This window comes from Hyperolius riggenbachi, chromosome 5 (assembly GCF_040937935.1).
Source record: "Hyperolius riggenbachi isolate aHypRig1 chromosome 5, aHypRig1.pri, whole genome shotgun sequence".
NCBI classification, from domain to species: Eukaryota; Metazoa; Chordata; class Amphibia; order Anura; family Hyperoliidae; genus Hyperolius; species Hyperolius riggenbachi.
In genome coordinates, this window is record NC_090650.1 from 409,103,674 (window position 1) to 409,117,597 (window position 13,924).

Below are 13,924 nucleotides of genomic sequence, written 5' to 3' on the forward strand. Positions count from 1 at the left end.
ACAGGCGGTGCTACGCTGGGGAACACTGTGGCACTGGACCCCCTCTTTGAATCACTGTGCCCCTCTGAGTGTCCCCCCTGCTCAGTAAGAGCAACAGCAATGTAGACAGAACAGGATAGGGTCTACATGAGTCTAGACTCTACATGTCAGACTGAGTCTATGTAAGCTAAAGTAAACCAAGGGGCTTATCTATTTGCCAGAAATACCTCACATTCCTTGCAAAATCCTTGAAATTAATGTATCTGACTGACGCTTATATTTGCAACAAAAAAATAAAAACCTCTCTACCTCCTTCTGATTGTTTGATGTTGTCAGTCAACAGGAAAAGAATCTGAAGAAGGCTTACAAGCTTAAAGCTTACTGGTTTTCTTTTAAAGTGACACAGAAGCGAAAAAAAAAGTGTATGATATAATGAATTGTATGTGTAGTACGGATAATTAACCATTTCAGCCTGCGGAGATTTTCTCACCTTATGCATCAGAGCAATTTTTACCTCCCATTCATTCGCCAATAACTTTATCACTACCTATCACAATTTATTGATCTATATCTTGTTTTTTCCGCCACTAATTAGGCTTTCTTTGGGTGGTACATTTTGCTAAGAATTATTTTTTTATAAATGCATTTTAACAGGAATATTAAGAATAAAATTTAAAAAAACATTTATTTATCAGTTTTCGGCCATTATAGCTTTAAAATAATCCATGCTACCATAATTAAAACCTATGTATTTTATTTGCCCGTTTGTCTCGGTTATTACACCATTTAAATTTTGTCCCTATCACAATGTATGGCGCCAATATTTTGTTTGGAAATAAGGTGCATTTTTTCAGTTTTGCATCCATCACAATTTACAAGCTTATAATTAAAAAATTGTTCGTAGTATACCCCCTTCACATGCATATTTAAAAAGTTCAGACCCTTAGGTAACTATTTATGTTTGTTTGTTTTTTGTTTTTGTATTGTAATTTTTTTTTTCATAAAATGTTTTATTTGGATAATTTTTTTGGTGTTGGGAAATAAACAGTTCATTTTTAATTTTATAATATGTGTAAATTGGCAAGAAAAATGTATGTAGATGTAGTTTTACTATTTGGCCACAAGATGGCCACCTTGAGGTTTTTTTTTCCTTCTTGTGCTTCTTGCTTACCGGAAGCACAAGGAGGACGGGGGACATTTTTTTTTAGAAAAACTGCGGTCTCGGTTTTTCTGCTGGCAACTTAGATCAGTGAACTACACTCTGGCCCATATGCAATTCACTATTTCACCTGAGTTTTCTCCTAGGTTATAATTTTAAACGTGTCAATAAAATGCCTTTTAAGCCACCAGAAAGCAAGAACATACTGAAAATAAATTTGATAGTACTTTTTTACCTACTTTTTGGTACTTTTTAAATTGAAAAGTGCTGGAAAGTTATTTTAAATGGAAGATGAAAAATTATCTCCTAGGAGAAAACTCAGGTGAAAAATCGAATTGCATATGGCCCCCTGTATTTTAAAGGACTTCCGAGGCCAAAAAGATGAAAATTACACAATACCTTTTATATATCTGAATCCACGGAGGACGTCCAGCGCGTCCTCCGCACCGTACCGCCGTCATTGCTGCCTTTCTCTTTCCCCCCTGGCTCGGCCCGACCCCACTGAACGGGTCGCATAGGCTTCCACTACTAAGATGGCCGCCGCCTTGAGCCGCGGCTGCGCAGTACGCTTTGCCCTTAGTGCGACTGCGCAGCCTTCAGCCCGCCTCCCGCAGCGTACGGATTCCGTAATGCTGCCCAAGCGTATGTCCGTACGCTGCGGGAGGCAGGCTGAAGGCTGCGCAGTCGCACTAAGGGCAAAGCGTACTGCGCAGCCGCGGCTCAAGGCGGCGGCCATCTTAGTAGTGGAAGCCTATGCGACCCGTTCAGTGGGGTCGGGCCGAGCCAGGCTGGAAAGAAAAAGGCAGCAATGACGGCGGTACGGTGCGGAGGACGCGCTGGACGTCCTCCGTGGATTCAGATATATAAAAGGTATTGTGTAATTTTCATCTTTTTGGCCTCGGAAGTCCTTTAACCACTTCACCCCCAAAGTGTTTTTACCCTAACAGACAAGAGCGATTTTCACCTTTCAGTGCTCATCCCTTTTATTTGCCAATAGCTTAATCACTACTAATCACATTGAAATGATCTATATCTTGTTTTTTTCACCACCAATCAGGCTTTTTGGGATTGATATTTGTTTTCAGTAATTACTTTATTTTCTATGCATTTCAAAGGGATACAAGGGAAAAAATACACTATTTCTCCAATTTCATTCCCTATAGTTTTAATATAAACACTGCTACTGTACATAAAACCCACACATTTTATCTGCCTATTTGTCCTGGTTATCACAATATTTGAATTATGTCCATAGTACAAAGTATGGTGACAATATATTATTTGGAAATAAAGGTGTATTTTTTTCTATGTTGTGTTTTTTGCTTTAGGTCTCTTTCACAGTGCGACGTTAAAGTCGCACGTTAGAAAAAGTTTTAACGTGTACTAACGCACAGCAATACTAAGTCTGTGCAACATTCACAGCGCACACGTTGCGTTTGTGTGTAACGTGTAGTATTATTAGAAAGTGCTGCATGCTGTGCGTTATACACGTTATTAACGGTGTTGGACTGTTTGCACATGCTCAGTAATGACCTGGAAGCATACTTTTCATTGCCTGTATGCTCTACTGTATGCGACGATAACAGGGCATAGAGTTGCGTTCTGACATTTTTGGGACTTTGCGTTGTTAGTTTGCGTTGCGACTTTAACGTCGCATCAAAACGCAACATCCCACTGTGAAAGAGGCCTTACTGATCTCAAGTGCACAAGCGCTGGAACGCACGTGCACACGCTGGAACGCACGTGCAGGCGTGAGAGCGTGCATGCACACAGCGGCAGCAGCGCTGCTTAACATATAAAAGTGTCCTGAAGCCATTAAGAGGCTCCAGCAGGACGTTTTAATATCTGAAATGCCCAACAGCTCACATGTGCAGCACCTCTAATAAGCTATCTGCACACTTTGCTTTCAATTCAGATGCAAATCATATGCATAACTACTATTACTTACCAAGCAAACGGGAAACTCAGGAATACGGGCTGGGAGCAGCTAACCTGGTAGTTATATACTAGCAAAATTATGAAAAGGGGGGGTTCGCGCATCCTTAAAAACATTCTGCAATTGGCTGGTTAATCGCTCAGGCATGCACCACCTCTAATAGGCTGAAATTGCTTGCCCTGCGTCCAAAACAAATGGTACATTTATTATACTATAGAATAACTTTGGCTTCCACTATAGTTTGCATGCAAAGTATAATATACTGGACACTTGCACCACGGTGAGGTAGACCTCCAGGCAAGTGGCCTAACCTAAATTAAAAACAACATATGTATAACCTTGGGAGCAGCTAAGCAAAATGTGTATCTTACATTTTAATGGACAGCGAGGAGAGGGCCAGCGCATACCACAAAGGCTGCATCTGAAATGACCAACAGCTCACATGTGCAGTACCTCTAATAAGCTATCTGCACACTTCGCATTCAATTCAGATGCAAATCATATGCATAACTACTATTACTTACCTTGCAAATGGGAAACTCGTTCCCATTTGCATGGTAAGTAATAGTAGTTATGCATATGATTTGAATAAGTGCCACATGCTTCTGGGTGAGTTCTCCTATACATGACTATCACTACGATCATGTGAACATAACTTCCACTGCAAACAGATGCGAGAGGTTGGCTAATTCATTTCAGCAGTAGAGCAAGACACTTTTCAGCTTGCCAAGCTTTACCAGTCACACCAGCAGGTGGCGCACCAAAAATTAAAATTCCAGCATTCATTTTAATATTTCATACATTCCTAATTAAAATTTAAAAATGGAAAATATTTTTAGTTCCAAGTGTAATAATTAAGCAAATATATTTAAAAGCATTATAGATTCTCCTGTAATGAAACTGTGCTGGCGCTGTATAAGCTGCTGGAATTTCAAGGCCCATCTGGGATTTGGCGGAACCGCCGATGATCATGTAGGCGGAATGAAGAGAGATTAGGCAGAAATATTCTGCAGACGGATGGAGAATTCCCATAGCCAATCTCTCCGGGAGGCAAAGACTTTATTTCAAGACATAATTCAAATTAATAAGGAGTATAATTCACAGCCCTAACAGGCAGCTGAAGAGTGTAAGAATGGAGCAGCGCTGCAAATATTCAGAAGAGTGTCACATATCACCGCGGCGACGGCCATCACCGGAAATGGAGAAAAAGTTTATGCGGTGAGGGGACCCGAAAACTGGCAGATGTAAACAATTAACGATAAGAGGTAACACAGGCTTTGATTGATGTTACTAAATTAAGGAATGTACTGAAGATGTCATCATCTAGCTCTACTGCACTATCTTAGCAGCAGGTCTGTTGGGAGGGAAAAATTAGGCTAAAATTAGTTACTAGATCGTTTGTTTTTTTCACAGGAAGTGTAGTCCTGTGCCCAATAGGTGCTTAAAGGGAACCTTAAAGAGACTCTGTAGCGAGAATAAATCTCGCTTCAGAGCTCAAAGTTAGCAGGGGCACGTGTGCCCCTGCTAAACCGTCGCTATCGCGCCGCACAAAGGGGGTCCCTTCACCCCTAAACCCACCCCAGCACGACTTGGTCGTACATTTGGTCGCTCCTGGAGGCACGGCTAACCGCCACAGCCCTGCCTCCAGTCATGTCTATCAGCGGCGCATCGCCGCCTCTCCCCCGCCCCTCTCAGTGAAGGAAGACTGAGAGGGGCGGGGGAGAGGCGGAGATACGCGCTGACAGACGCGCGTGGGGCAGGGCTGCGGCGGTTAGCCCTGCCCCAATGCGGAAGCGCTCCCCTGCATTACGGAGGGGATTTGGGGGGACAGGGACCCTCGTGCAGCCGCGGGATAGCGGCGTTTTAGCAGGGGCACAAATGCCCCTGCTATTTAGGAGGTCTGAAGCGAGATTTATTCTCACTTCAGACTCTCTTTAACCCAATAAAAAAATGAGTTTCACTTACCTGGGGCTTCTACCAGCCCCCTGCAGCCATCCTGTGCCCTCGACGTCACTCCCGGATCCTCTGGTCCTCCGCCGCCAGCTAGTTTCGTTTTTTCAGGTGCAACGCATACAAAGATACGTGTTGACACCCGCTATAGTGTCCTGTAACCACGGTAATGCATGCAATGATACGTGTGTGCGGCCTGTCGACTCTGAGTTAGCAAAAACGAAACTAGCTGACGGAGGGCGGACCAGAGGATCCTGGAGTGATGTCGAGGGCACAGGATGGCTGCAGGGGGCTGGTAGAAGCCCCAGGTAAGTGAACCTTATTTTTTAAAATTAGGTTAAGGTTCCCTTTAAGCACCTATTGGGCACAGGACTACTCTTCCCGTGTAAAAAAAAATCAAAAAAAAAAAATCTAGTAACTTGGCCACCCCCAGAGTCTACCTTAAAACCTTTGGAGACACAGGCTTCTGTCATCATGCTTTCCCTACACTTTGGAACTCCCTGCCACACCCAATCAGGACATCTCCATCCCTGGAAGCATTTAAGTCCAAACTGTAAAGTCACCTGTTTAGTTTGGCATTTATGAACACTTTGTATTGTATGATTCCCAGCGGTAACTGTCAATATTATAATATCCTGCATTCCAGGAGGTGTGTAAGCATGCAATGAAGGATAGAAGGCATGGGCGTAACAATAGGGGATGCAGCACCTGCTCATCGCCGTTTTTGGGGGGCGGGAGAGGTCGCAGCATGAGGGGAGAGCTTTGAACATCGGCGGGGAGGGGTAACAGTCCCCCCCCTCACCTCGGGCTCTCCCCTCTGCGCGCTCCCCTCCTGTATCTATCATCAGTGGCAGGCAGCAGCAGCAATATATACCTCCATTCACTGCCGGAGGGTTCCAATCTGTAAGTGATTCATTACTTCCTGTTTAAACAGGACAATTTGTGATTAGACACAAATGAGGGAGAACTAAACAGGCTAAACTCTCTAAATACATACAGGGTGCATTTCTCTACGTTTTCCTACCTGTGCAAGAGTTCAGCTCCACTTTAAAGTCCTTCTTTATTCTACTGCCAGAGCTCCAAGGCTGTTCAGTGGCCAGACATATAGGATAGTTCACCTCCCAATACACCTTTCCAAGACAACCAGATGTATATCTCCCTCTCTTGTCTCTGTTGTGTTTTCTAGAAAAGCCTGAGCCATTAAGCAGTGATAAAATCTGATCTAAAATAAATGTGGCAATACATGCAAGTAAACAGAACGTTTCTTCACAGCATCATAAAATGTATTAAAAAGCCGTCACATTAGATGGCAAGCCGGCATCCATCAATGGGCACATTGCAATGGATTTCCTCGTCAGTGTTTGGTTGCGAAGATATAATATTGTTCACTTAAATTGTAATAAAGTTAGTGCACTGTTTCGGCAGATGCAATCATTTCTTCCCTTCTGTTATTACTTTCTTCAGACTGTAACTTGGAAAAAACAAAACAAAAATTGTTATTTTTTAGATGGTGTGGAGCAAAGAATGCTAGAAACGTGCTGCAAAAGCAATAAGCCCCCCCTGGAACTATGGCTTCCTAACCCTCATCAACAGACTTAGAGACACTGAAGCGGAAAAAAATATATAATATAATGATTTGTATGTGTAGTACAGCTAAGAAATAAAACATTAGGAGCAGAGACATTAGTCTAATATTGTTTCCAGTACAGGAAGAGTTAAGAAACTCCAGTTGTTATCTATGCAAAAGAGCCATTGAGCTCCACGACTTTCAAAGTCGCAGAGAGCTCTGTCTTCTGAAGCTTATTATCTCAAGTGTCAGTCACTGTACAATCATTTAGAACGCTGAGTAGTGTGTAAATTGCAACTCTTAGAGAATGATGCAATGCTATAAAAAACTATATAACTGAAAATAAAAATATGAGAATATTTTCTTTGCTACTAATGTTCTAGTAATTATCCATACTACACAACCAATTCATTATATCATTTTTTTTTTTCGCTTCAGTGGTCAGTGCCTCTTTAAAGGGGATGTAATTTGCTATTTTGTATTTGTTTTGCTGTAATCTATACATAAAAAAGAAACAACTCATCCTCGCCTAGCCTAAACCCTCGCCAGAGATACATGAAATTTGGCATTTATATTCCTTTCATGTTGTAAACATGCAGTCAAAAGAAATATTTAGAAATGTAAAGCGGTTGAAAATAGCACTACACTGCAGGGACACCTGGTGGCAGTAGGGAGTTCGAGCAGAAGCAGTTACAGTGTGAGACAGATGCTAGGATGGAAAGGAGGGGACAAGAGAGGAGGAGCTCGAGCAGAAGCAGTTACAGTGTGAGACAGATGCTAGAATAGATAGGAGGGGACAAGAGAGGAGGAGCTCGAGCAGAAGCAGTTACAGTGTGAGATAGATGTTAGGATGGAAAGGAGGGGGCACAAGAGAAGGAACTTGAGCAGAAGCAGTTGCATTGTGAGACTGATGCTGGAGTGGAAATGAGGGGGCAAGAGAGGAGAAGCTCGAGCAGAAGCAGCTTTTTTCACTACAAACTCCCCCCCACAGCCCCAGGATACGCCCTTGCCAAGCATGTTTAATAATGCAGCCTACCAGTGGTTGCAATTGTTAACCCTTGCCACAGCACAAAGGCTTGAGGCGCCATCCATTAAGGCTATTCTGGAGAGAAGAGGAACCAGCAATAGACCAGGTAATTGTGTTCCGCACAACATGTCGCTGGCGCCGCACCCAGATGTTGCCACCTTAATTCAATAATTCAGAGGGCATCATGATAGGGCCGGTCGTAGCCACACCTCCCATCAAAGAAGACGATGAGCACTGAGGCTTGGAAAAAATGCTGCGACTACAGCTGTTTTTCTAAAACTTAGGATGCTAAGGGTTAAAAAAAAGTTACAGATGGTCCTCTGCTTACAAACTACCCTCATTACAACGTTTCAGGGAAACAAAGTTATCTTCATGTAGAAAATATCCGATACTGGCCTTGTTCACATTGTGTTCCGATTGTGTTAGCGTTGGGCTCTTTTTTGACGCAATTTCTTATTTTGATTCCCGACGCTTGGGTGGTCATTGCGTTTTTTTGAAAAGCACTTTTCTAAGCACTTTCCCAGAGGGAGGGCACCGACATTAAAGTGTAACTGTCGGGCATAAAATCAAAAATCAATATTTTATTTTTATCTGGTAATTGGTAAACAAGTGATAAGGATGCTAATCAGGCAATCCAAAAGTCAAAATCCCTATTGCTTTCCTTGCTGATAAATGATCATTCACCAGTTTATCTGACTCTTATTTGGTACACACACAATTTGGTACACAAAAAGGAAGTTGCAGGGCATGCTGGGTTGTCCTTTTTTGCTACTCTACTTCCCCCTGAGACTTAACTAATGCAGCCTGATTGGCCGAAGCCTCTTTCCCTCCTGTTTTCCCCTCCCACACCTCTGTTCCTCTCTGATTGGCCAGTATTTCTCATGCTGAAACAATGCACTTTCTATAGTGAAGTGTAGGCAATGCATACACAATCAGGCAGAGGAGAGTAAGGGAGGAAATGACATCAGGATTGGTTTCAAAATAGCCACACTTAAAATGGGAAATCCTAAGAAGGATTTTCTCTTTTTTTACTTTAGAAAAATCACTAAAATCAAAACGTGGACAGTGCAATACATACAGTGGTGTGAAAAACTATTTTCCCCCTTCCTGATTTCTTATTCTTTTGCATGTTTGTCACACTTTAATGTTTCTGCTTATCAAAAACCGTTAACTATTAGTCAAAGATAACATAATTGAACACAAAATGCAGTTTTAAATGATGTTTTTTATTATTTAGTGAGAAAAAAACCTCAAAACCTACATGGCCCTGTGTAAAAAAGAAATTGCCCCCTGAACCTAATAACTGGTTGGGCCACCCTTAGCAGCAATAACTGCAATCAAGCATTTGCGATAACTTTTACAGCACTCTGGGGGAATTTTGGCCCACTCATCTTTGCAGAATTGTTGTAATTCAGCTTTATTTGAGGGTTTTCTAGCATGAACCGCCTTTTTAAGGTCATGCCACAACATCTCAATAGGATTCAGGTCAGGACTTTGACTAGGCCACTCCAAAGTCTTCATTTTGTTTTTCTTCAGACATTCAGAGGTGAATTTGCTGGTGTGTTTTGGGTCATTGTCCTGCTGCAGCACCCAAGATCGCTTCAGCTTGAGTTGACGAACAGATGGCCGGACATTCTCCTTCAGGATTTTTTGGCAGACAGTAGAATTCATGGTTCCATCTATCACAGCATGCCTTCCAGATCCTGAAGCAGCAAAACAACCCCAGACCATCACACTACCACCACCATATTTTACTGTTGGTATGATGTTCTTTTGCTGAAATGCTGTGTTACTTCTACGCCAGGTGTAACGGGACACGCACCTTCCAAAAAGTTCAACTTTTGTCTCATCGGTCCACAAGGTATTTTCTCAAAAGTCTTGGCAATCATTGAGATGTTTTTTTAGCAAAATTGAGACGGGCCTTAATGTTCTTTTTGCTTAAAAGTGGTTTGCGCCTTGGATATCCGCCATGCAGGCCGTTTTTGCCCAGTCTCTTTCCTATGGTGGAGTCGTGAACACTGACCTTAATTGAGGCAAGTGAGGCCTGCAGTTCTTTAGATGTTGTCCTGGGGTCTTTTGTGGCCTCTCGGATGAGTTTTCTCTGCGCTCTTTGGGTAATTTGGGTCGGCCGGCAACTCCTGGGAAGGTTCATCACTGTTCCATGTTTTTGCCATTTGTGGATAATGGCTCTCACTGTGGTTCCAAAGCTTTAGAAATGTCTTTATAACCTTTTCCAGACTGATAGATCTCAATTACGATACTTTTGTTCTCATTTGTTCCTGAATTTCTTTGGATCTTGGCTTGATGTCTAGCTTTTGAGGTGCTTTTGCTCTACTTCTCTGTGTCACATACCGTCTTTCCCCGAATATAAGACACTGTCTTATATTCTTTTTGGGGAGGAAATGTCTGCTAGGGCTTATTTTCGGGGGTGGGAGGGGCTAGACGCTGTGTGTATGGGCAGGTGCGTGGTCTCTTACCGCACCTCCCTTGTGGCTGCGTCCCCCTCCGTTCCTGGTAATTCCTCCGGTGGCGGCGGCATAGTAATCCATCTGTGAGGGCGCCCTGTGACCCTCACGCAGTACGCTAGGCCGGCTCTGTGCTGGCGCTCTCTTCCTGTCATCATGTGCGCCCGGCAGATGCGTCCCAGGCGCACACTGATTAATCAATGTGCGCCTGGGACGCATCTGCCGGGCGCACATGATGACAGGAAGAGGGCGCCAGCGCAGAGCCGGCCTAGCGTACTGCGTGAGGGTCACAGGGCGCCCTCACAGATGGATTACTATGCCGCCGCCACCGGAGGAATTACCAGGAACGGAGGGGGACGCAGCCACAAGGGAGGTGCGGTAAGAGACCACGCACCTCCCCATACACACAGCGCCCCGCCCCCAGCTAGGCCTTATTTTCGGGGTAGGCCTTATATTTCAAGCATGCTTGAAATATAAGGGAGGCCTTACTTTCGGGGTAGGTCTTACTTTAGGGGAAAGACGGTAGCTCCTATTTAAGTGATTTCTTGATTGAAACAGGTGTGGCAGTAATCAGGCCTGGGGGTGACTACAGAAATTGAACTCAGGTGTGATAAACCACAGTAAAGTTATTTTTTAACAAGGGGGGCAATCACTTTTTCACACAGGGCCATGTAGATTTGGAGTTTTTTTTCTCCCTAAATAATAAAAACCGTCATTTAAAACTGCATTTTGTGTTCAGTTATGTTATCTTTGACTAATAGTTAACGGTTTTTGATGAGCAGAAACATTTAAGTGTGACAAACATGCAAAAGAATAAGAAATCAGGAAGGGGGCAAATAGTTTTTCACACCACTGTATGTTATGTAAGTAGAACAAGTATTTATCTACTTATATATGTGTTGTTGTTTTTTCTGAGATAGTATGGCTGACAGCGCCTCTTTAATAAACCCCCCTAAATTGCTTCTAGCCCCTTCCATGCTATTCAGAACAAAAATAGTGTTTCTCTTCCCAACCTGGAGTTCTTTTTTTTTAACAAATTAGGTCAGCTGTTACTAGAAAAAGCTTTATCCCTTTTGCAGCCACCACCATTATCCCTGGCTTTAGCTCATCTCTCCTGTAACAGCGCAGCCAATAAAACAGTCCCAAACAGGCCTTTGTATTTATTAACGGAACCTGATGTTCCCCCAACAAATTATTGTCTTACATTCCCAAGCAAGTGTCCCGGCAGCTGCGGAGCGCTGATAAATGCCTTCCCACCTGAACATATTAATGGGGCCTGGCTAAAGTTAAATACTTGGACGTATTTCACGCAATTCCGGGAACCCAGGAGAAGCGGAGTCGCTCCTTGCGGGCGGCAGGGGAGAGCCGCGGCCGCCGTGATGGATGAAGCCGTACTGTTGCCCTCATACAACATTCCGTGATGGTGACTCCAACAAACTAAAGTAGAAGTTACTGTCGCTTCAGCCCACTGAAAATAAAAAAGAGAGGGTCTGATTCATCAGCTGATATAAAGCGGGGCTGGCTGGAGCGCAGGTACCATGTTTAATGTCACCATCTGGGGACATAAGTCAGGGCGGTTTCATTACCCAACGTAATGCACTGTGTATGTAGAGTTTATTACCCACAATTCCCTTAAATATTCTGGAGAAATTATATAGCCTGAAGCAGCACAAGGCAGGAAATCGAAAGCGTGCTTACAAGCCATTGTATTTCCTGCTATTGTGGGAGGATAATGATGAACGCCTGGCCCCGGGGAGCGTGGCGGTCTGCCGTGTAATGGGCCCGGTGTACACCAGATTTGTAGCCGGCTTACGGTTCTGTAGATTAAAATTAAAATAGCACAATGCTCTCCGGAGCAGCTATATATTTGTACATAGTGAGCGGGATAACAAAGCTGACAACGCGAGAAGCTTTGGCCAGTCGGCGCTAGGTCAGTATAGACATACATAACATAAAGGCAAATTCTGATCTGTTCAGCTGATAATGAGGGGGAACGTCTAGTAATGAACACAAATTTTGCATACTCATAATTTCACATCGTAATTTGCGATCAGGATGTGAACATTTTGGAAAAATCGTAATTAACCTCTTGAGGACCGCGGACTTAAACCCTCCCTAGTGACCAGGCCATTTTGTTGCTAATTAGGCCACTGCAGCTTTAAAGAGAACCCGAGGTGTGTTTAAAGAAGGTTATCTGCATACAGAGGCTGGATCTGCCTATACAGCCCAGCCTCTGTTGCTATCCCAAACCCCCCTAAGGTCCCCCTGCACTCTGCAATCCCTCATAAATCACAGCCGTGCTGTGAGGCTGTGTTTACACCTGTAGTGTCAGTCTCAGCTGCTCCCCCGCCTCCTGCATAGCTCCGGTCCCTGCCCTCGTCCCTTCCCTCCAATCAGCAGGTAGGGAAGGGATGCAGGCGGGGACTGGAGTTCTGCAGGAGGTGGGGAGAGCAGCAGACTGACACTATAGAGATAAACACAGCCAGCTCTGACAAGCTGGTTGTCAGCAGCGTGGCTGTGATTTATGAGGGATTGCAGAGTGCAGGGGGACCTTAGAGGGGTTTGGGATAGCAACAGAGGCTGGGCTGTATAGGCAGATCCAGCCTCTGTATGCAGATAATATTCTTCAAACCCACCTCGGGTTCTCTTTAAGGCCTCGCTGCAGGGCCGTACAGTACAACTCAGCACACAAGTGATCCCCCCCCCTCCCCTTTTCTACCCAACAACAGAGCTTTCTGTTGGTGGCCTATGATCGCTCCCAGGATGTATATTATATATACATATTTATGTCTTTACTAGTAAAAAAGCTCGCCCGGTAAAAAACGCTACCCCCCGCAATGCGCGCACATACGCGTCCCACTTGCTCGTTCCGGGACACTTGCATTTTATTGTATAGGATAGAATAGGATATGATTTTTTAAATAAAATAACACTTTTTTAAAATGTTGTATCCCTCCCTCCCTCCCCCCGTCAGCGTGATCGGCTGTCATAGGCTTCAGCCTATGACAATGGATCACTTTTCTGCCTCCCAGGGGGACAGCCATGTCACACGGCTGTCCCCAGTACAGCGCTGCCGTAGATCGCAGCGCTGTACAGTGTTATTAGATGGCGGTTTTGCCATCTAACAGTCCCTAGCGGCGATCGCCGCAGGGAGGCTGGTGACAGAGTGGAGCTCCGTCATTCAACCAGGAATGCGCACGCATCGGTGCACGCGATGCTCTGCAATCTCCGCCCCCAGCACTTCACACCAATTGGCGTTGAGCAGTCGTTAGGCAGTTAATTTAGTTTGTAAATGTAATCAGGAACCGTCATTTCACAATTTTGAGTAATTTTTCCATAATTTTGTGCCAAAAGCATGTAGTAGCAAAGCATACTAGAAAATGAATGCAACTTCATAGCTAGCTACAGATTAAAATCAGAAAGTAATTTACTGCATACTACTCTGTCACTACAGGGCCTCTTCACTTGAGAAGCATGCGTCTGCGAGACGCGCGGCAGCACTTCCGGGTCTGCGGCTACGCAGACGCATCCTATCAGCCGTGCCATGCACCGATATGGGATTCGCAGCCTCCCGCACCATTTCGGATGGCAATGTAGGCCGAATTACTAGCGCAAGTGATTTGGCCGGCGGCGCCATTGTACCCTATGGCAGAGTTTCACTGCGAGTTTTGCCTGCGGGGAAACTCTGCGGATTTGGCGCGGAAACCACGCCAGTGGAAACGGGCCCTAAAAAGACAGCTTTTTATGACTGCCTGCGTTGCTATTGAGAAGATCACATGATCACATACAGTTACTGTCTGAAGGTGGCCACACACCATACAATTTTTAAAATATTTTTTCA